This window comes from Elgaria multicarinata, chromosome 6 (genome assembly GCF_023053635.1).
Source record: "Elgaria multicarinata webbii isolate HBS135686 ecotype San Diego chromosome 6, rElgMul1.1.pri, whole genome shotgun sequence".
Lineage (NCBI taxonomy): Eukaryota > Metazoa > Chordata > Lepidosauria > Squamata > Anguidae > Elgaria > Elgaria multicarinata.
This window is the reverse complement of record NC_086176.1, coordinates 38,811,753-38,832,970: the sequence shown is the minus strand read 5'-3', so window position 1 is coordinate 38,832,970 and position 21,218 is coordinate 38,811,753. Positions and strand designations below refer to the sequence as shown.

At 44.0% G+C, this 21,218-nt stretch overlaps 1 long non-coding RNA gene across 1 annotated transcript; it reads left to right on the top strand.

The window, feature by feature from the left end:
* Positions 1-3,023: 3,023 nt before the first annotated feature.
* Positions 3,024-18,292, top strand: LOC134400240 (uncharacterized). The gene is made up of 3 exons (XR_010025569.1): positions 3,024-3,044; positions 13,321-13,416; positions 18,241-18,292. It is a non-coding gene; the product is annotated as an uncharacterized LOC134400240 (long non-coding RNA).
* The last annotated feature ends 2,926 nt before the right edge of the window (positions 18,293-21,218 follow it).

The window sequence follows — 21,218 nt, the reverse complement described above, 5'->3', positions numbered from 1 at the left end:
ATGTCTGTATTGGTAAGTCTGTGGTGTGTTTAGAATGTTGACCTGAGTGGGTGGAGTTAGAATGTCTTGGGAGGGGGGAGGAGTGATATATAAGGGAATGACTGAGGGGATTGAGGGAAGACTTTTTAGGTACTCTTAGATCTTTAGCCTTTTGTGCTTTAGCTCTTGGTGTGTAGAGTACTTGGGTTCTGGAGAGTTTGAGGTTCAGTGTAGAGAGTGGTGTCTTTTGAGAGTGGGGTGTGGAGATAGACAGTTTGTGTATAATAAACGATACTGATAATAAAGTTCAGGAGTGATTGTGTGATAGAAAGGAAAGTGTGTATGTGAATGGGTGAAAGGATTGGATGAAAGGTTTCTAAAAGGTTTTAAATGTTTTATTTTGAAACAAAGCTTGTGAACTTTTAAAATAAATTTTAATTATTTTGTTTTAACTGCCACAAAAATCCCACGTGTCTGTTTGGCATATATTATCTGAAGTGTATACATTTAGCACCCACTCTGACAATAATTCACCTCAGCACATATAATTCACAGTGCTTTAATTTATTATTTTATCCTTCTCCATTTAACCCCTTTCTCCACATAGTTTGGAGAAAGGCGGTGTTTGTCCCTCGCCTCAGGCGTATCAAGCAGTGATGCTTGGCTTGAGCAGGGAGTAGCCACGGCCGGGCCTGGTGTTCAGAGCCGGTGTCATGGCAGGGGTTACTTAATCTAATATAGTGAGAACTGAGTGCTGTCCATTTGGGAAGAGGTTCTAACCATAAGGCTTCCAGAACTGACCATGGTGGAATTTCTGAGGGAGCAGAAGATGACAGCAGGCCACTCTTCTTATCCCATGACTGCTAAGTTTGCTCAGGGGTCTTTGCTGAGATAGGCCCTTTAAAAGTCCAAGTAAATAATGCAGAAATTCATATAATTGCCACAGCCCACCATGGCTTATTTAAGCCATGGTGGGTTGTGGTGCATGCTGTTGGCCGTTTTGTATATTCAAGTCACAGTAGGTAGTCACTGTGCTTTAACTTGTTGTACAAAACTCAGTGAGGGTGGCTTATGCAAGCATTAAACACAAGTCTCTTTTAGGGTTATGTGAGGGTTGTTTACAGTCACATAAGCCACCGTCTCCAGTTTTGCATGACACGATGACCCACAGTGACCACCCACCATGGCTTGAATACTCAAAAAGGTGGCTGGCACACACTGCAACTCAGGCCTAATCTACATCAAGCAGGATATTGCACTATGAAAGCAGTATATAAAAGGCAGGAGCCACACCAAGCAGGACATAGCACTATGAAAGTGGTGTGAGAGTGGTATATGGTATGTGTCAATGGGCCCCAACAGTTGTTAGTGACTTCAATACCGCTATGAAGCAGTAGTGTGGCTCCTGCCTGTTATATACTGCTTTCATAGTGCAATATCCTGCTTGGTGTAGATTAGGCCCCTGTGTAGTTTATAAGCCACGGTGAGCAGCGGTGCATGTGCAAACCTCATCATTGTCTATTGTTTGTAGCTTTTGCCAAAAGAGTATCTTTGAAGTTTAACAGACTTATGTTGTACTCTTCTTAAGTGAGCTCTGCATAAAATAATAGTCTTGTGGTAAGTTTATTAGGAAAGAAAGAAAGGAAAGGCACCTCTCGTGCAAGCACTGAGTCATTACTGACTCTTGGAGGGACGCCAGCTTTCGCTGACGTTTTCTTAGCAGGCCTTATAGTGGGGTGGTTTGCCGTTGCCTTCCCCAGCTGTTATTACCTTTCCCCCAGCTAGCTGGGTACTCATTTTACCGACCTCGGGAGGATGGAAGGCTGAGTCAACCCGAGCCGGCTGCCTGAAACCAGCTTCCACTGGGATCGAACTCAGGCCATGGGGGGAGTTTCAGCTGCAGAAACTGCTGCTTTACCGCTCTGCGCCACACGAGGCTCATAAGTTTATTAGGGTTTAATAAGTTTATTAGACTAAACTAAAATTAGAAGTACTGACAATAACAATCTACAATGAATGTTTAATCTCAGTTTCACTGACCATATGTCCAAGCTGGCAGCCCAATAAAGAGACAATTAGGGTATTGCAAAAAAAAAACCATGTGGGTTTGCACTTGATACACACTGATTATTCAGGCTTCTGAATATGCATTTTTAATACTATGTTACAAAGCAGAGATTCAAGGTGTGAGTTAAGTCACATTTCAATAAGTCCTGCTTATTTTTAATGTCTGAATTGGTGCTCTGTAAAGAGCTGGTTGCTTGTGCCAGCTTAAACAAATAAATAGTACAGAGTCTGTATTGGAAGCAATGGAAAATGAGGGAAAGAGCAACCTTGCATACATGTCATGGAAATTTATAAGAGATCAAAGATTTGGGTATATTGTTTCTGATGCACTCCTATATAAAATAGGCTTCCTTTAACCTTAATGCTATTTGTATTTCTGCTAAATTATGTCAGTTTTATATTACCTGAAGAATATTGAAATCTTGAACTGCACGATTGATTCAGTTAAGACATCTCTACCAAACATTGGAAGACATGTATTGAATCCTGGTGGGTGGGTGGGAGCTCTTAAAAGAAAACTGATGAAAAGTAATTCATATGCAGTAAGTACAGGTCAATTAGATGTCATGCTGAGGAATCTATAGCTTGACAAAAACTCAAGACAGGCAAGATCAGGTGGTAATATTTTGGCATTTAAGTGCCAAGCCAAATGTCCTTGTCATTGGGTTGATGTGAGTGAATTCAACCCCTTTTCTTTGTAACCCCACATGAACCGTTATTTAGTTGGCAGAACTGTTGTTTAGTTGGCAAAATGCATTGCCGGTTAGGGACAAGGAGTGTCGTGCACACACACTTCCCTCAGGCATAAAAAGATATTGCTTGTACTATACTATTACTTCAAGGAGAGAGAGTAAGGAAGTGCAGCAAAGTAATTTTCTTAGGATGACAATTTTTTCTCAGAGTGAAACACAAAGTAGACAAGTAGGACGCTTGTATACCACTTAAAAGCTGCATGAGCCCTGAAGTGTACAGGTAAGCACTGGATGTTAAATAGACAGGTAAGGATATTTCTAATTGCCTTGTGGGACTGACTTAAGAGCTTCAGAATCCTGGAGGGTGGTTGTTGTTGTTTTTATCAGATGGGAGTCATTGCTTGAGCAAATTTATTTATCTTTTCGAGTAAACATAATATAAGTTGCTTTGACATTGTTTTGCTTTGACATTGATTTGTCATCAGTTTGATAATGTTTGATAATGTTATGTTGCCTCCACAGACTACCACTCACAGCCTCTTATCTTATCACACTCTCCCTCGGCATGCGCTGACACAGCTTTTGTCACCACAGTATTTTCCATACAAGCATCCAACTGATTTGTCTCGCCCGAGTAATGGGATTTTGAAGAAGACTGGGTTGCTTTCCAGAGCAACTACAGATAGCACAATACGCATAGCGAAAGGTACGTTTTGGGGCAGGGAGGACAGAATCCTTAAGCATTGAGGGACTTCTGTGCTTCATAAGGATAGACAACGACTCTGTGGATTTTGTCATCTATTTCCAAAACAGGTTGCTTAATTAAATTTGATTGACTTGATAGAATTTTTTCCCCCACTGTGTATCTGGAGAGTTCTGGGGACTTGTTACCAAATTTTTAAAAAAGAAGAAATAGCATAATACAAGCATAAAAACGTGAAAGATGCAGGACATAGTTAAAAGTCAGAGTTGTAAATGACCAAGATGTTTAAAATGCCTGGTTGAATGAAAAGGCTTTTGCCTGGGCCTATTGTAAATGATAACAGAGGTGATGTCATGGAAATCTCCATCCCTGCCTAAACCACCACCCCTCTCACTCATGCTAAACCATGCCTCACCTCCAACAGAGACAGAGGCAGTGTTTGAGCAGGGCCACAGCAAATGATCTTAATGTGCAAGCATGATGGTATGGAAGGAGATGCTCAAATATTTAGGGCAGAATCCAATAAGGCACTTCCACCCCAACAATCCTCTTTCACTCCACCAATTCTGCCACCAACCGCTTGCACAGTGGCAACATAGCGCTTTCAGGACAATCTGAAATGAGTGGAAATACTCAATTCTGGAAGGAAGCAGGTGGGAAGAATTTGCATAAGGAAGCCCCACCCACCTGCCTCCTTCCCATAAATGTTACTACTAGGGGTGTGCACGGACCCCCCGCTCCGTTTCACTTCCAGATCCGTGGTTTGCGGATTGGGCCACTTCACTCTGCCCCCGCTCCGCTCCGCTGCAGAGCTCCGGATCCGGATCGGAGCTCTGTTTCCCCCCCCATAGGCTTGCATTAAGCTTAAAAAGTATACAACTTTTTTTCTGTGAAAGTTAGAAACCTCACGTTTGGCACCATGACACCTCATGGAGGTATACACAAGCACGCCAAGACTCAAGGCAATCCCATCATCCCCTGAATTTTGGGGAATTTATGAAAATCAGGCACCCCATTCACACCCCTTTCGATAGCTCCGTCAATTTGCACATTAAAAACCTCAAACTCGCCACCATGATAGCTTATCCAGGGACACACATGCACGCCAAGACTCAAGGCAGTCCCATCATCCCCTGATTTTTGGGGAATTTATGAAAATCCAACACCCCATTCACACCCCTTTCGATAGCTCCATCAATTTGCACGTTAAAAATCCCAAACTCGCCACCATGATAGCTTATCCAGGGACACACGCACACCCCCAGACTCAAGGCAGTCCCATCATCCCCTGTTTTTTGGCGGGGCTTAAACCTGCAGACAGCTCAATGGGGCCATTTCAAAGGAAATCCCAACATGCCATGAATTGGGGAGTAGAGATAAACCTATATGAATCTTCTTCCACACTTGAAAAATGGATTTGGAACTTCCAAAACTCCAAGTGAGTGCAGGAAGGACTTCTCCCCTGAGTCAAAGCCAGACACACACAACATCCCTGCGAGGTGGGCAGGGGAGGAGAGAGGGAAGGCAGGCAGGCAGGCAGCAGACATTTCTGGGGGCATAAGGAAGTGAGCCAAGGATAAGCCAGTAATGCATATAAAATGGAATAAATAAGTAAATAAACAAAGGAGGGGTGGAATTAAAAGCAGCAGTGTTGCTGAATAAACAACAAGAAGAACTTTTTTTAAAAAAGGCTATATCTGTCTTTTACCAGCAATAGGGGGACGTGCCCAGGGGAGGGGGAAGCAGCTGCCAGTTCAACTCATGAAAGCCATTGCTTCACCGCGAGAGCTGAGGAGTAGAACTGTCACTTTAACTCATGATAGGCATTGCTCCACCGGGTTACTCTCTTTGGAGGGCTCTGATGGCCCTCCAAGTACAGGAGAGAGTGGGGGCACGTCCACATGGCATGCCCTAGGGGAGCTCATCCCCTTGCACCACATCTTTTCAGTTGTTCCCCAAAGTTAGGGTGGGTAGCAGTGCTCTCTTATTATTGGCTTAGTATATGATTTCAGGTTGTGTTTGTGCATTTGGTGGGGCTACTGTTTTTAAAAAACACTGGGAAAAGTCCGTTCAGACTAAGAAAGAGAAGTTCCCAGAATCCCAAGTTACCCATTTTGCCTATCCCCTCCTCCAACTTTGGGATCATGTGATCATGACCGGGAGTTGACTCTGCCCCTCAGCCCTTCGGAAAAGGTATTTTCCCGCCGGTTTTTTAAAAAATTCTAGCACACGAACCGCAGCACGCAGAGAGCTGAGAGTAGTCTCAAAATTACCCCCATCCACGACTCTCCAAGCACAAGAATTTTCAGAAAGATAGCTTCAAAAACAACACAGTTATCCCCCTTTCTTTTCCGCAATGCAATCCTATGGGTGAAATGTTTCAAGATGGCGATCGGATCGGACCGCGGAAACCAGAGCGCTCCGAAAATGGGCGCTTCTCTTCGCCTTGCTTCTAGGGGTCCGCGGTCCGCTTCTACTCCGCCTCTGGGCAAGGCGGAGCAGGCCAATTCGCTCCTGCTTCTGTGCCTCTAATCGGAGCGGAGCACATGCCTAGTTACTACTCATGTTGGGGCTTCCCTTAGGAAGCACTAAATCTACCTTGCAGAAGCACTAGGTCCCGCTTGTGCAATGGAATTGGCGAAACTCACCACTTGCAGAAGGGAATTTGCAGGGGCGTATGGACCCTGTTGTTTTCTGCCCTTGGGTCCCAACCCAATTTAGGGATTTGAACTAGGGTTGAGAAAGATATTTGTTCAGTTCACATTTCAACTTTCCTAATTGCAAACTTTCAAACCTATATGCAAACCAAACCTCAGGTTATACAATGAAATTCACCATTCTCTCAATTTTGCAATGGAGTACTCCAATAAAAAAATGCATACAAAATAGGTATATTAGGGAAAACTGCAATGGCTAAGGTGTTGGACTGGGAGTTGGGAGATCCGGGTTCTAGTCCACACTCGGCCATGGAAACCCATTGGGTGACTTTGGGCCAGGCACATACTCTCAGCCCAACCTACCTCACAGGGTGGTTGTTGTGAGGATAACATGGAGAGGAGGAGGAGGATTATGTATGTCACCTTGGGTTCATTGCAGGAAAAAAGGCAGGATATAAATGTAATAAATAAATAAATAAACTGAAAAGGATTGGGGGCAGGTAGGCGGAGCTCCTTTATGTGACCTATGCTGACCTGTCTCCTACCAGAAATGAACATTTCTGTTCATTTTGAATTGCTGCCGGAAGACTAAACTATCGTTCTGCAAGTAGTAGGGGCCGTTTAAGGACTGGAATTGGCAGGGATGGCTATGCACATGAGGGAAGCATTGAATTCTGCCCATGTACAAATACAAGGGATGAGGTGCTGTATGTTACCCACACCTGTGCAGGGATGGTAGAAATTAGGATTGCAGTATTTAGACAGTATAAGTCTCAATTCTTTAAACAAACAAACAAAAAAACCTTTTAGGGTGCAATCCTATGCATGTTTAGAGGAATGCTAGGAGTTGTAGGGCTTTTCTCTATCTAAACATGCATAGGATTGTGCCCTTAGTTGATTAAAAAGGAGCCCCTGATTTAATGGGGCAGCCAATTTTTTAATAAATTGTTAGTTATATTTAATACAACTGTGGGGACAACACCACTGTAGAAGATCCACACCTGAAGACGTACCTGTTCCAAAGTGGTGACAGCTACAATACACATAAGCATTATCTAAAAAAAAAAAAAAAAAAAAGTATTTTTTTGCCTTAAGAACTATTGCTTCATTCCCATATTATTTTAAGCAGATTTAATCAATTAATCAATCATCTTAAACTCATATGATTAATCAACTAACATTTTGTAACAAGCCTAAAAAAAATGATGAACTAGATAGACTACGTGTGCCTCATGGGCCATACATCACCAGCTTCTGTAGTAGAGTTAAAGTTTGCTCCCTAATAATTCCTCATTTATAGGCCTTTCCCTTTGTGTCAGCCCAGAAACCGCTGCGAATTGGTCTCAATTGCCACAGGTTACCTGATGAAACAATGTTTGAGCTATGCCAATATAAAAGCCCAAAGTGTGTCATAACTAATATGAAAATATTATATTTTTGCTAAACCGGTCCACTCTTGTTAGAATGAACCTGCATGTTGGCATTCCTCAAAGGCCATTTTTTGACACTGAACAATCCTTTGTGACATTCATTTACACTTTGGCTCCATTTTCTCTCAGCTGCTCTGCCCTCTCTAATGCACATGCATTTTTTGTTCACAGCTGACCCAATGTTTTAGATGCTGTATGAGAGTCATTAGCCTAGACGTCTCAGGGATTTGAATGGCTCGTATAATGGCTATATGAGAGATGGAGGGAAAGGAGGAAAATTGTAGAACCTATTAAAAAAGATGGCTTTCAGCTGGCCCTGCAGAGGTCTCTTTGATGCTGAACAGCCTTCAGCCCTTTGATTTGTGAGCAAAAGTGTATCACATTTTGCTATTACAGAATCATAAAAGTTTCCTACTTCATCCCATTCCATTTTTTTTTTAAAAAAAAAAAGCTACCTCCATCTCTGCTGTATTGCTATTAGATTTCTAGATATACCGTAATTTCCTGAAGGAAATGTTTCATTTCCATACACACCCTATGTTTTTCTTAAAGATATTCTATGCAGTATCTTTCACTTCTGAGATTCCCCAGCTAAGGCCAGGATTGTCAAAACTGCTGAAATCCAATTAAAAAAGAAGCTTCCATAAGAAGAACACTTTACAGCACCAGTGAGAAGATCCATTGTTAGTAATAAGACAAATACATTGCTAGTTCATGCCTAACCTCCAAAGTCTTTTTTTCACAATGTTAACATGGCCCAGGTCAATAAGTCCATACCATACTTTCTATGGAGAAAGGCTTTCCCCAATGAAAAGCTTCTGTCAAATTTCCCCTGGCAAGAGCTGACTGCAACTCAAAGATGTTGAGCTTCCTACTGTCATAAAAGCACCAAAACTGCACCTCTTTCATTTTATATGGGCTACATGAATATTTTGCAGTGTACAGATGCAATCCTATACACACTTAACTGGGAGGAAGTCCCACTGAATTCAGTGGGATTTACCTTCAAGTAGACGTGCATAGGATTGTGCTTTCTGGCACCAGGAGAACTAGGGGGGATGATTAAATAGCTAGTACCATAGGAACATGCTGTAGAGATACCACCAGGTAATTCTTTACATTGTATAAATGGAAATTGCAAAGAATATTAAATCCATTAAAATAAGGGAAATGTGTTTCCAAGGAAGATATTGCAAACGTTTCTGCGTTTTGTCACACCCAAGGTGTTGTTTTCTTCATACAGAGCCAGCACAAAGTTGAAAAATGAAGACCAAAGAAATGCAATCGGTATCTTAAGCCTTGAGCTAATTTACCAACATGGAGCAATTAATGCTTTAATCAAGATTTGGAACAAATCACTTCAGTGATTCTAAAACATTGTGATGGGATAAAATTTGTTACCCATGGAGATTCATCAAATGAAAATGTTTATGGCTGACAATGAAAGAGAACAGAGGCAAATAGTTTTGCTGCAGAATTAATTTCTGAAAGCAAAAGCCTATTATGATTTAAGTGCTGGTTTACAAAGTGCACTCACCCAGTTTGAAGTAGGATTCCTCAAAATTACCCTAAAGCAGTCTTCTCCAACCTGGTGCCCACTGGCTGCCTTGGACTACAACTTCCATTATCCCCAGGCAGCATGGACGTTTCTTGGGAAAGGATGCTCTAAAGCAGAGGTGGGCAATTTTGAGGCTTTAGAGTAGAGCTAGTATATGAAAAGGAGGACAGCGCTTCCGTATCTTTAACAGTTGTATTGAAAAGGGAATTTCAGTGGGTGACATTTGTATGCATGCAGCATCTGGTGAAATTCCTTCTTCATTGCAACAGTTGAAGCTGCAGGAGCCTTGCCCTCTTGACCAGATACAAAAGAGGACTGGGCTCCTGCAGCTTCAACTGTTGGGATGAAAAGAGAATTTCATCAGGTGCTGCATGCATGCAAATGACACCTGCTGAAATTCCCTTTCCAATACTACTGTTAAAGATACAGGAGCCCTGTCCTCCTTTTCATATGGTTACCCTACTCTAGGGAGCAATTTTATAGGCATGTGCTCCACTCCGATTAGAAGTGTAGAAGCAGGAGCGAATTGGCCTGCTCCGCCTTGCCCAGAGGTGGACTAGAAGCGGACCACGGACCCCTAGAAGCATGGCGAAGAGAAGTGCCCATTTTCGGAGCGCGTCTCTTTCCGCAGACCGATCCGATCGCCATTTTGAAACATTTCGCCCATAGGATTGCATTGCGGAAAAGAAAAGGGGATAACTGTGTTGTTTTTGAAGCTATCTTTCTGAAACTTCTTGTGCTTAGAGAGTCATGGCTGGGGGTCATTTTGAGCCTACTCTCAGCTCTCTGCGTGGTGCGGTTCGCTTGCTAGAATTTTAAAAAAAACCGGCGGGAAAAATACCTTTTCCGAAGGGCTGAGGGGCAGAGTCAACTCCCGGTCATCATCACATGATCCCAAAGTTAGAGGAGGGCATAGGCAAAACGGGTAACTTGGGATTCTGGGAAACTTCTCTTTCTTCATCTGAACGGGCTTTTCCCAGTGTTTTTTAAAACAGTAGCCCCACCAAATGCACAAACACAACCTGAAATCATATACTAAGCCAAGAATAAGAGATAGAAACACAGCACAGCTCCCCACCCTAACTTTGGGGAACAACTGAAAAGATGTGGTGCAAGGGGATGAGCTCCCCTAGGGCATCCCATGTGGACGTGCCCTCACTCTCTCCTGTACTTGGAGGGCCATCAGAGCCCTCCAAAGAGAGTAACCCGGTGGAGCAATGCCTTTCATGAGTTGAAGTGAGAGCGTTACTTCTTAAGACTGGGTCTCAGAGCCCTCCAAAGAGAGTAGCATGGTGAAGCAATGCCTTTCATGAGTTGAACTGAAAGCGTTGCTTCTTAAAAGACTGCTCACTAGGACCAGTCAAATTGGCAGATGCTTCCCCCTCCCCTGGGCACGTCCCCCTCTTACTGGTAAAAGACAGATATAGCCTTCTTTAAAAAGTTCTTCTTGTTGTTTATTCAGCAACACTGCTGCTTTTAATTCCACCCCTCCTTCGTTTATTTATTTATTTATTTATTTATTCCATTTTATATGCATTACTGGCTTATCCTTGGCTCACTTCCTTATGCCCCCAGAAATGTCTGCTGCCTGCCTGCCTTCCCTACCTCCTCCCCTGCCCACCTCGCAGGGATGGTTTGTGTCTGTCTTTGACTCAGGCGAGAAGTCCTTCCTGCGCTCACTTGGAGTTTTGGAAGTTCCAAATCCATTTTTCAAGTGTGGAAGAAGATTCATATTAGGTTGATGATCTCTACTCCCCAATTCATGGCATGTTGGGATTTCCTTTGAAATGGCCCCATTGAGCTGTCTGCAGGTTTAAGCCCTGCCCAAAATCAGGGGATGATGGGATTGCCTTGTACCTTGGCATGATTGTGGGTCTAGATGGCATCTGTGAGTGTGCCCACTTCCCTTTTTTTTATCTGTCCAAATGTCAGAGAACAGTCCACGTCTGCAAATGGGGTGCCCGATTTTCATAAATTCCCCAAAAATCAGGGGATGATGCGACTGCCTTGAGACTTGACGTGCATGTGTATCCCTGGATAAGCTGTCATGGTGGCGAGTTTGAGGTTTCTAACTTGCAAATTGATGGAGCTATCGAAAGGGGTGTGAATGGGGTGTTGGATTTTCATAAATTCCCCAAAAATCAGGGGATGATGGGACTGCCTTGAGTCTTGGCGTGCATGTGTATACATCCATGAGGTGTCATGGTGCCAAACTTGAGGTTTCTAACTTTAACAGAAAAAAAGTTGTATACTTTTTTAGCTTAATGCAAGCCTATGGGGAGGAAACGGAGCTCCGATCCGGATCCGGAGCTCCGCAGCGGAGCGGACATAGGCGGAGTGGGGGCGGAGCAAAGCAGCCCGATCCGCAAATCGCGGATCTGGAAGAGAAGCGGAGCGGGGGGTCCGTGCACACCCCTACAATTTTATTTCCCTGGAAACACACACGCACACACACACACACACCGCTTGCCAACAAATTTCAGCAGGAGCAAAACCATTGGCAATTTGCCACTGAATTTTGGTGGCAAACTGCCACAGTTTCCTGATATCGCTTTAAAACAAGACGGAAAGCACCAATTGCTTTGCCACCATGGCCAAATTCAGTCTGCAAGCAGTCTGCAGACTGTATATTGGGCACTCTGGTTCTATTGATTAGTACAGCTTCTTTAAAAGTTTGCCCAAGTCAGGCTTAGGAACAAATATTAGGATTTGTTAAAGCTAACTTTAAAACAAATAGAGTGTTAAAAAACCCCATATCTTTCCACCAATGTGGATTTTAATATGGAACGGAGGACAGTCCCCCTGCCTGTCTCTGCTGCTCTCCCCATATCCCTAACCCTCTCCCCAGCACACACACTGTTTCCTTCTCTTAGTTCAGTTCATCCTCCTCCAAATTTGACCTTGTGGCTCTTTTCTAGCTTAGGTTGATATACCAACTACACCCTTATCTGGACAGAGATAGCCTAGCTACAGTTATCCATGCTCTGAGAACCTCTCGTTTGGATTACTGCAATGCGTTATACGTGGGGCTGCCTTTGAAAATGGTCCAGAAGCTTCAGCTGGTACAAAACAGGGCAGCCCATTTACTAACAGGAACTGGCCGGCGAGATCACATTACGCCAGTCCTTTTACAACTTCATTGACTGCCAGTCCAGGTCCGGGCCCGATTCAAAGTGCTGGTATTGACATTTAAAGCCCTAAAGGGTTTGGGGCCAGGTTATTTGAAGGAACACCTCCTCCCATATGTACCTGCCCATACCTTAAGATCATCTACAGGGGCTCCTGCTGAAGATACAGGAGCCCTGTCCTCCTTTTCATATGGTCACCCTATCCTATGAAAGGCCACGATTCAGACCATTCCGAAGCTTTGGAGCTAGGTAAGTGAGGAGGGGAGCTTACCTGGCTCCCCCATCCACCTCCGCCGCGGTCCGTGCAGCAATGGCGGCGGAGCCAGGTTAAATGGGGAGGTTGGCTTACCTGGTTCTATCGTCCGCCACTGCCACGGTCCATGCAGCGGCTTCAACTGCCGCCCACGCCTAATGCCGGAAATAGGCCGCAACCTATTTCCAGCCTTAGGCTTGGGCGGCAGCCAAAGCTGCCACATGGACCACAGCAGCAATAGCGGCAGAGCCAAGTAAGTGGGGGAGGGGGGCTTATTCAGCCCCCATTTTGTCTCCCCTTCCCCATTTTCCTGCCTTCGCTGTTTGCTGCAGAGGCAGGTAAGTGGGGAAGGGGGGGCAAAATGGCGTCCAAATATCAATCCAGACCTCTGGATCTCGCTCCAGATCCAGTTCCAGAGTGGATCGGGGGAGGTCCAGATTGACCTGAATCGGTTCCGAAGCAGTTCAGGGAGGGCATGCACAGCCCTAGTTAAGGTGTTGGACTGGGAGTCGGGAGATCTGGGTTCTAGTCCACACTCGGCCATGGAAACCCATTGGGTGATTTTGGGCCAGTCACAGAGTCTCAGCCCAACCTACCTCACAGGGTTGTTGTTGTGAGGATAACATGGAGAGGAGGAGGATTATGTACTCCACCTTGGGTTCCTTGGAGGAAAAAAGATGGGATATAAATCTAATAAATAAATAAAATATAATATAATATAATAAAATGGGCAAATGTGTGCATTTTTTTCTGAGCCTTTGAAGAATTCGGAGAATTTCTAAATTAATCCGAAGTGAGTTTCAGAGGGTTCACCCCTCTCAACAGCTTATTGCATGGTTCTTCTGCACTACAGGGAAGATCCATATCTCCACTACATGTTTAATAGTGGTTGATGTGGAAATGCTCCATGCCATCTGGAAGAACCAACTGATGAACATAAGGACAACAGGTTGGGATATTTATGCTTTATCTGTACCTTTTACAGAATAATTCTAATGTGGCATTTTTAGAGTTTTTTGTAAGTTTCCTTGGGGTTGGGGGATTTACAGTCGCACTGTAAATCATTTTAAAATATGCTAGTCAAAATCAGTCTTTCATTCTTTGTAATGAGTCTGTGAAATGAAGCAAAAGAGCATATTATCCAGGAAGAATGGCCAGGCTGTGGCTCCTGAACCTTTCCTGTTAATTTATATTTGTCTGTAAGGTATTTTCCTTGCCATTCCCCCCACCACCACTGTGTAATCGTTCTAATGTTAGGAATCTTGTCCTCCTTATCTAGTTTATGCTGACTTCAGTTAGCTTCAGGCAAGTTTTCCTGTCACACCATCTTCAGAGGCTGTGAATAATTCTCTGCCTTCATTTGCACTGTTACCTTGAAAATATTTATAGACTGTGATCACGTCCCCTGAAGTTTTCTTTTCTCATGATGACAAAAAATGTAGCTATCTCCCTCTGCCCAATAACTATATCTTTATCCCCAATAGCCATTTCTACATTCTCTATTTTTCTCTTTCCAATTCTTCTGATGCATGAACTAACTGCACAAAGGAAAACAAAGCTATGCTGAGCTAAAACTAAAACACTGGAGGGCATTTTGAAGTGCCAGGGCATGTCTCAAACCGGGTCTACCAGCACCTCAGCACCTGTGCCATTAGCATTCAAGTGCCTTAGAAGACCAGGTGGACCAGGCCTAATAAGTCAAGGGCAGTAGTTCCAGGCCGAAAGCAGTCAACTCACACTCTCTTCCCCTCCCGCCCCGGCATTTAGTCTATCCACTAATTGCACAAGCCAATCGGCACACAACAGGCCCTATAAAACCCATGTGGCCAAGCCAGCTCATAAGTCTGAGCAACTTGGTGCTAAGAGTGGCCATGTAGCAGGCTAAGGGTGCCTGCTTAACACATCACCAAAAAACGAGGAAGTGCATCACCATAAAGGATGGGGCAGTTTTACATGAACTTTGCATTTGCTAATTCATATGTAGAGATGCAAATTTAGAAATTATTATCAACAATGAAATATAAGTACAATAATATGTCTCACCATAGTAGGGAAGACCAGGACCAGGTCTGCCTTCTCTGTCCAAGCTCCTAGCATACCCTTACTATGATTCTTTAAACTGGACCTGCTCTAAATAGCCCTGTGAATAGTCCTGTGTAAAGTAGGCCATGACTGCCATAAGGAGACTGCCTTGCCTTGTCTCCTGACCATCAGCCAGCCTTGACCACAGCTTCTGCCTCTGGCCCATCTGTGTCTCATCTGCCTTCTCGTGATCCTGTCCCTCAGCCTGACTTTGACCATGTGTCCTGCCTCTGGCCCTTTCACTCTCACTGCTTGTGACAGAAGAACTAGGCTTTTCCTTAGCTATGTCTTGCCCTGGTGGAAAGCCAGCCAATCTTGTGCTGAGTGTACCACATGAAAGAGACTAAAATATAGGGGGGGGGGGGGGTGATCCGCTTCTCTTAGGATCAGAGAAGCAACAGCGAATTGGGCTCATCCGACTTCTCCTGAGGCGGAGGAGAAGTGAGTCGGGGGGCTGGAGGAGCATGGCGAAGAGAAGCAACCATAGGCGGAGCGCTCCTCTTTTCACGGAGCGATCTGCCCGCCATTTTGGATTTTTTCGCCCATAGGATTGCATTGCGGAAAAGATTAGTGGATAACTTTTTTGTTTTTCAAGCTATCTATTTGAAACTCGCTGTGCTTAGAGAGTTGTGGGTGGGGGTCATTTTGAGCCTATTCTCAGCACTCTGCGTGGTGCAGTTTGCTTGCTATAGTTTTTTAAAAAATAGGGTAAAAAAAGTGGGAGAGGTACCTTTTTGAAGTGGAGAGGCAGATTCAACTCCCAGTCATGATCACCTGATGAAGCATCCTCCAATCCCAAAGTTGGAGGTGGGGATAGGCAAAACTGGATACTTAGTAACTTGGGATACTGGGAAACTTCTCTTTCTTAGTCTCTGAACAGACTTTTCCCAGTGTTTTTTTTAAACAGTAGCCCCACCAAATGCACAAACACAACCTGAAATCATATACTAAGCAAATAAATAACAGATAGGAAACACAGCACTGCTACCCACCCTAACCTTGGTGAACAACTGAATAGATGTGGTGCAAGGGGATGAGGTCCCCTAGGGCATGTGGATGTGCCCAGTGCACACACACTGTCCTGTCCTTGGAGGGTCATCAGAGCCCTCCAAAGAGTAACCAGTGGAGACTGGAGAAGCTAATGCCTGTCATGAGTTGAAGTGACAGGTAGCTTCTTAAAGACTGGTACTTACTTAGGGCCAGTCAAATTGGCATATCCCCCTCCCCCTGGGCACGTCCACTTTCCTCTTACTGGTAAAAGACAGACATAGTCTTTTTTTAAAAAATCTTCTTGTTGTTTATTCAGCAACACTGCTGCTTTTAATTCCACCCCTCCTTTGTTTATTTATTTATTTATTACATTTTATATTTATACACCCCTAGCCCAAGCTCTCCTGGCTTTTCCTCTTCAGTGAAGTCAGGCAGGCTTTCATTGTGATTCAACTCCTTATTGTTGTTGTTGTTATTGCTATTAATATTAATTAGTACTGCTATTATTAACTTTACTATTGTTGTTGTTTAATAATGGCTGTGATCACAGTGCAGTCAATCAACTCTGAAGCAAGGATCACAAAGCTTTACTCTTATCCTCCTAGCCTCCTAGTTATGGGATGCAAAAGAAAAGGCATCTCTCTGTGCTGCTCCCACCTCACAGGGATGGTTTGCATTACTGGCTTTGAAACAATCCTTGGCTCACTTCCTTGTGCCCCCAGAAATGTCTGCTGCCTGCCTGCCTGGCTGCCTTCCCTCCCTCCTCCCCCTGGGAGCTGTACTACATGATGGGCTTTGTGGTTCGTGCCCACCAGCCTCTGGCATGCTTGCTGTCAGTCCTTCTCCTCTATGCCTGCCTTGCAGGGATGGTTTGCAATGTGCTACTGCTGGCTTAGAAAGAAACAAACAATCCTTGGCTCACTTCCTTGTGCTCCCAGAAATGTCTGCTGCCTGCCTGCCTGGCTGCCTTCCCTCCCTCCTCCCCCTGGGAGCTGCACTACCTGATGGGCTTTGTGGTTCGTGCCCACCAGCCTCCGGCATGCTTGGTCCCAGTCCTCCTCCTCTGTGCCCACCTCGCAGGGATGGTTTGTGTGTGTCTTGCTTTGACTCAGGGGATAAGTCCTTCCTGCGCTCACTTAGACTTTTTGAAGTTCCAAATAAATTTTTCAAGTGTGGAAGAAGATTCATATTTAGGTTTATCTACTCCCCAATTCATGGCATGTTGGGATTTCCTTTGAAATGGCCCCATTGAGCTGTCCGCAACTTTAAATCCCTGAGATACTGGGGTGTCTGATTTTCAAAAATTCCCCAAAAATCAGGGGAGGCTTGGATTTGCTTGAGGCTTGGCATGCATGTGTATACATGCATCAGGTGTCATGGTGCCTAATTTGATGTTTCTAACATGAAAACTGACGTAGTTCTAACATGGTATTTCATTTGGGGTGAGTTAAAAGGTTAAAGCCCCACCAAAAATCAGGGGATGATGGGATTTGCTTGAAACTTGCCATGAATGTGGATCTAGATGGCATCTGTGAGGGTGCCTGCTTCCAAATTTTTATCTGTCAAAATGTCGGAGTAAATCCCATGTCTGAAAATGGGGTGTCCGATTTTCAAAAATTCCCCGAAAATCAGGGGATGCTTGGATTTGCTTGAGGGTTGGCATGCGTATGTATACATGGATAAGCTATCATGGTGCTGAGTTTGAGGTTTCTAACATTAACAGAAAAAAAGTTGAAGGCTTTTTTGGATTCCAATGCAAGTCTATGGGGGGGAAAGCGGAGCTCCGATCCGGAGCTTCGCAGCGAACCGGAGCGGACTATAGGCGGAGTGGAGCAGAGCGGACCCGATCCGGAAGTTGCGAATCTGGAAGAGAAGCGAATCGGGGGGTCCGTGCACACCCCTAGTAAAATACATTCAAGGGTTATTTAACCCACGATGAGCCACAGCATTTGTCAGAGGTGTGTAGCCACTCTTTTCAATACGCAACCCCCAATTGAGATTATTGGGGTTGCGCAATGTTGTCCGAACCCAGCCATCGTGGTTTATTTGAGCGTTAAACAACCTTTGCATAACCCTCAATTAGTACTAGTATTTGTTTAATCCACAAATAACCCATGTTGGTTGGGTTCACATGACACAGTGCAACTCCCAATCACCCCGATGGTGGGTTGCATATTCAAAACGGCAGCCACACGTACCTAGCAAATGATGTGGCATTCATTAAATTACCCACGATGAGCAAGAAATGTTGTACAAACCAGCTCAGTGTGATTTATTTCACCATATCCACAAAATGGAGTCTCTCTCTCTCTCTCTGTCTCCCCCTCCCTCACATACACACACACACATTTTTACACATGGATCTCAGTTGTAGAAAGGGTCCTTATGTAAGGCTTATGGGCCAACATAAGTTCAGCAAATAACAAATATAAGAAATGATCATTTCCGATGGCCTATTTCTGTACAGTTCTCTACATGAGAGAAGGTGACCCAAAAAGATCACCTCAAGTTCTAAAACATTTTGTAAATCCCATATCAGCATAGCCGAAATCATCAGATATGAAAGATGACCTTGGGTTAACTACTTTAATCAGAATGCTTCTTATTTCAAAGTGTGGGAAAGAAATTTAAAAATAGACCTGCCCCTTTGTGTGAAACTTTTACCAAATGTAAAGCTGGCCTCTTTTTTATTTCCATGAAGGAGGAGGAGCAGTCAAAGAAAAAGAAAAAGAAGAAATCCTTCAAGAAACCAGAGGACGTATATCAAGAGGTTGGTAGAGGAGAGGAAGAACACTGCTGGGAGGTCACTTTTGGTTTGGAGGATGAAGGAAGAGAGGCAACAAAAAAAGAGAATAAGGAAATAGAACTGAGAATCTTAACATCATGAGATCTCCAGTCTCATAAAGTAATTATTCAGAGAATATAAATAAACTGATAAAATTAAATAAGAGGATTCATATTTTTGCTTGCATGATTTTAATTTCCCCACAAAAAATAAACCACCTCTTTAAGGAATAGATTAGGCCTGCACAACTTTTGATCCACAAAGCTGCAGGGACTATAGTCTGACAGGCAGCAACATCAAGAGGTTTACAAAGTTTTGTGGGCCAACAGGCACGGTTAGTGATCTATATTTAGTGGATTCACAAGTTGTGGAGGTCTGACAGAGCTTGTGAATATCTCAAATGGCATCAGTTTCCTATGCCCTTGCTTTCCAGCATTTGTCTTGCAAACCATTATTCACACAACAAAATGGTGCTGGGTGAATCACTATTGAGCGTTTCACACAAGAAGTGGGATGTAGGATAGCTCATCCCCATTCCTGCACCACCACAAATGTGGCTTGAGTTATGAGATGAGAACCAATCACACAACCGCTTCACTACCTGATAAATTTAGCACAGTTCAGCTTAAAAGTGGCTGGCTCAAGGTTTATTAGGGCCCTCAGGAAAGTCACCCACCCCTGTGTTAGTGGCTAGCTCTGTGATTACCTGGAAGCAATGGCAGGAGCAGGTGGCAATTTCCATTTCCCACAATTCTCACTCCAAGGCATTGTAGAAAATTAAAATAGAGCCCCCCACTGAAGGGTGGCCATTTAAATTTCCCACAGTGTTCTAGAGACCATGCCGTAGCATTACTCTGGGGCCAAATTAAAATGGCCACCGGCCACTGCAGATCCAGCCACCTGAGCAAGCACCATCAACATGGCATCTGCCCAAGATACCAGGTGCCAGTTCTGGACCTGATCTTAACCCACTTACTTATTCTGTTATTTTCTTCATGTGTTTGTGCCATCTGTTGCTCTCATCCAGAGGAAAAGTGAAATAGGCAAAGCACGATTAACACCAGACGGAAAAAGAAAGAAACACTCCCTGTGTCTTCCTATCCCATGGCACCATCTGAAATTGATAAGTCCTTCACAGGGCATTCCCATTGATTTCAGTGGGGACTACAACAAGAAATAATTTCTGGGCCAGATCTACCCATTGTGTCATATCGATACAATCCCATCATGGTGATGCTATATCCCTCTTACACATCTATACCTTGTAGGACACACAACGTCATCTGTTGCAGTATTTTGGGTAATTCAGAGTAAAAAGCGGGAAATAATGCTTTAAAAAGCGGTATACAGAATGCCTAATATGCCCCAAGAGTTAACAGGGCACTTCAATACCGATAAAAAGCAGTGGTGTACATCTAGCCCTGGTCTATAATAATTGCTCTTTGAGCTATTTAATTGTGGGGTATTTTTTATAAAATGATACATTGGGAGCTTTAAAAAAAAACACCAGCCACATCTTTTATGTTTGTGTGTTTGGCTATTTACTTCTCTGTGTAGTTCTTATAAAAATAACTCTTATTTTTAATTAGCACCCAGCAGTTGGCTGGACCAAGTCATTTTGCTGCCTGAGGCAAAAAACAAGATGGAACCCTCTTCCATTCCATGTACAAAAGATGACTAGACTGCTAGGGTGACCATATGAAAAGGAGGACAGGGCTCCTGTATCTTTAACAGTTGTACTGAAAAGGAAATTTCAGCAGGTGCCATTTGTATATATGGGGAACCTGGGGGAATTTCCTCTTCATCACAGCAGTTAAAGCTGCAGGTGCCCTGCCCTCTTTTAAATCTGGTAACTCTAGTATAGCTCCTGCAATTTAACTGTTGTGATGAAGAGGGAATTTCACCAGGTTCTCCATATATACAAACATCACCTGCTGAAATTCCATTTTCTATGCAACTGTTAAAGATACAGGAGCCCTGTCCTCCTTTTCATATGGTCACCCTACTGTTTCTGCAACAGTGGTGATGGGACAACATCCTCCATTGAATCTGAAGGCAGCAGACTAGCTTAGGGAGTATGGGGCAGGCCGGGAGGCACACAGCTCTCTCCTCCAACACCTTGTTGCTACCTCCCAGCATCTGCCACCTGAGGTGACTGCTTCATGCTGTCTAATGGTAGGGCCGGCCCTACATCCCTGCTTCCTGGCTGGCCCAACACTAATATCTTCCCAGGGGGGTGGAATCTAGCATGGTGCATCAAGCAGAAATGGGTGGCTGGGTCAAGCTGGCATTTTAATTTCTCACAATGCTTGCAATGTAGAGTCATGCAAATTAAAATGATGGCGTCTCCCAGGCACCCTGTGCTGACAGATAATCCCATCCTGCCTCACCCGTGCAGCCCAACCCCCTGCAAGCACTTTGACAAGGGGCCCTTCAAAGCTGGAGCTGGCCCTGAGCAAGTTATAGTTCCAGTTTTCTCAACTATGAAGGCCCCAGGGATCAGAAACAAACCTCATTCCAAGTGTAATACTCTGTCTGAACCCAGACAATTTGCAGAGTACAGCCTTTTCTGTTCACAATAATACAAAAGAGGGGGGTGAGAATCTAAGCCACCAAAATGATACAGTGTATGGACCACTCACAGTTCAAAATTTACTTTATTGCTTTGACAGTCGTTTGGCTCAGCTCTTTTAAGGGTCTATATCTGTCCTTTAAAATAATGGTGTAATCTCTTGACAGCTCTCCTGATGGGTTAGCAACTGCTTTTCAATCTCCAGGTAATTTAGCTCTCTCCTTTCTATTTAATCCAAAGCATCTTGACAAAATAAGTGAATGAATGCCTAAAGATCCAGTGAACGCTCTGCATGGAAACTGCAAAATAGCCCTCTACTAAA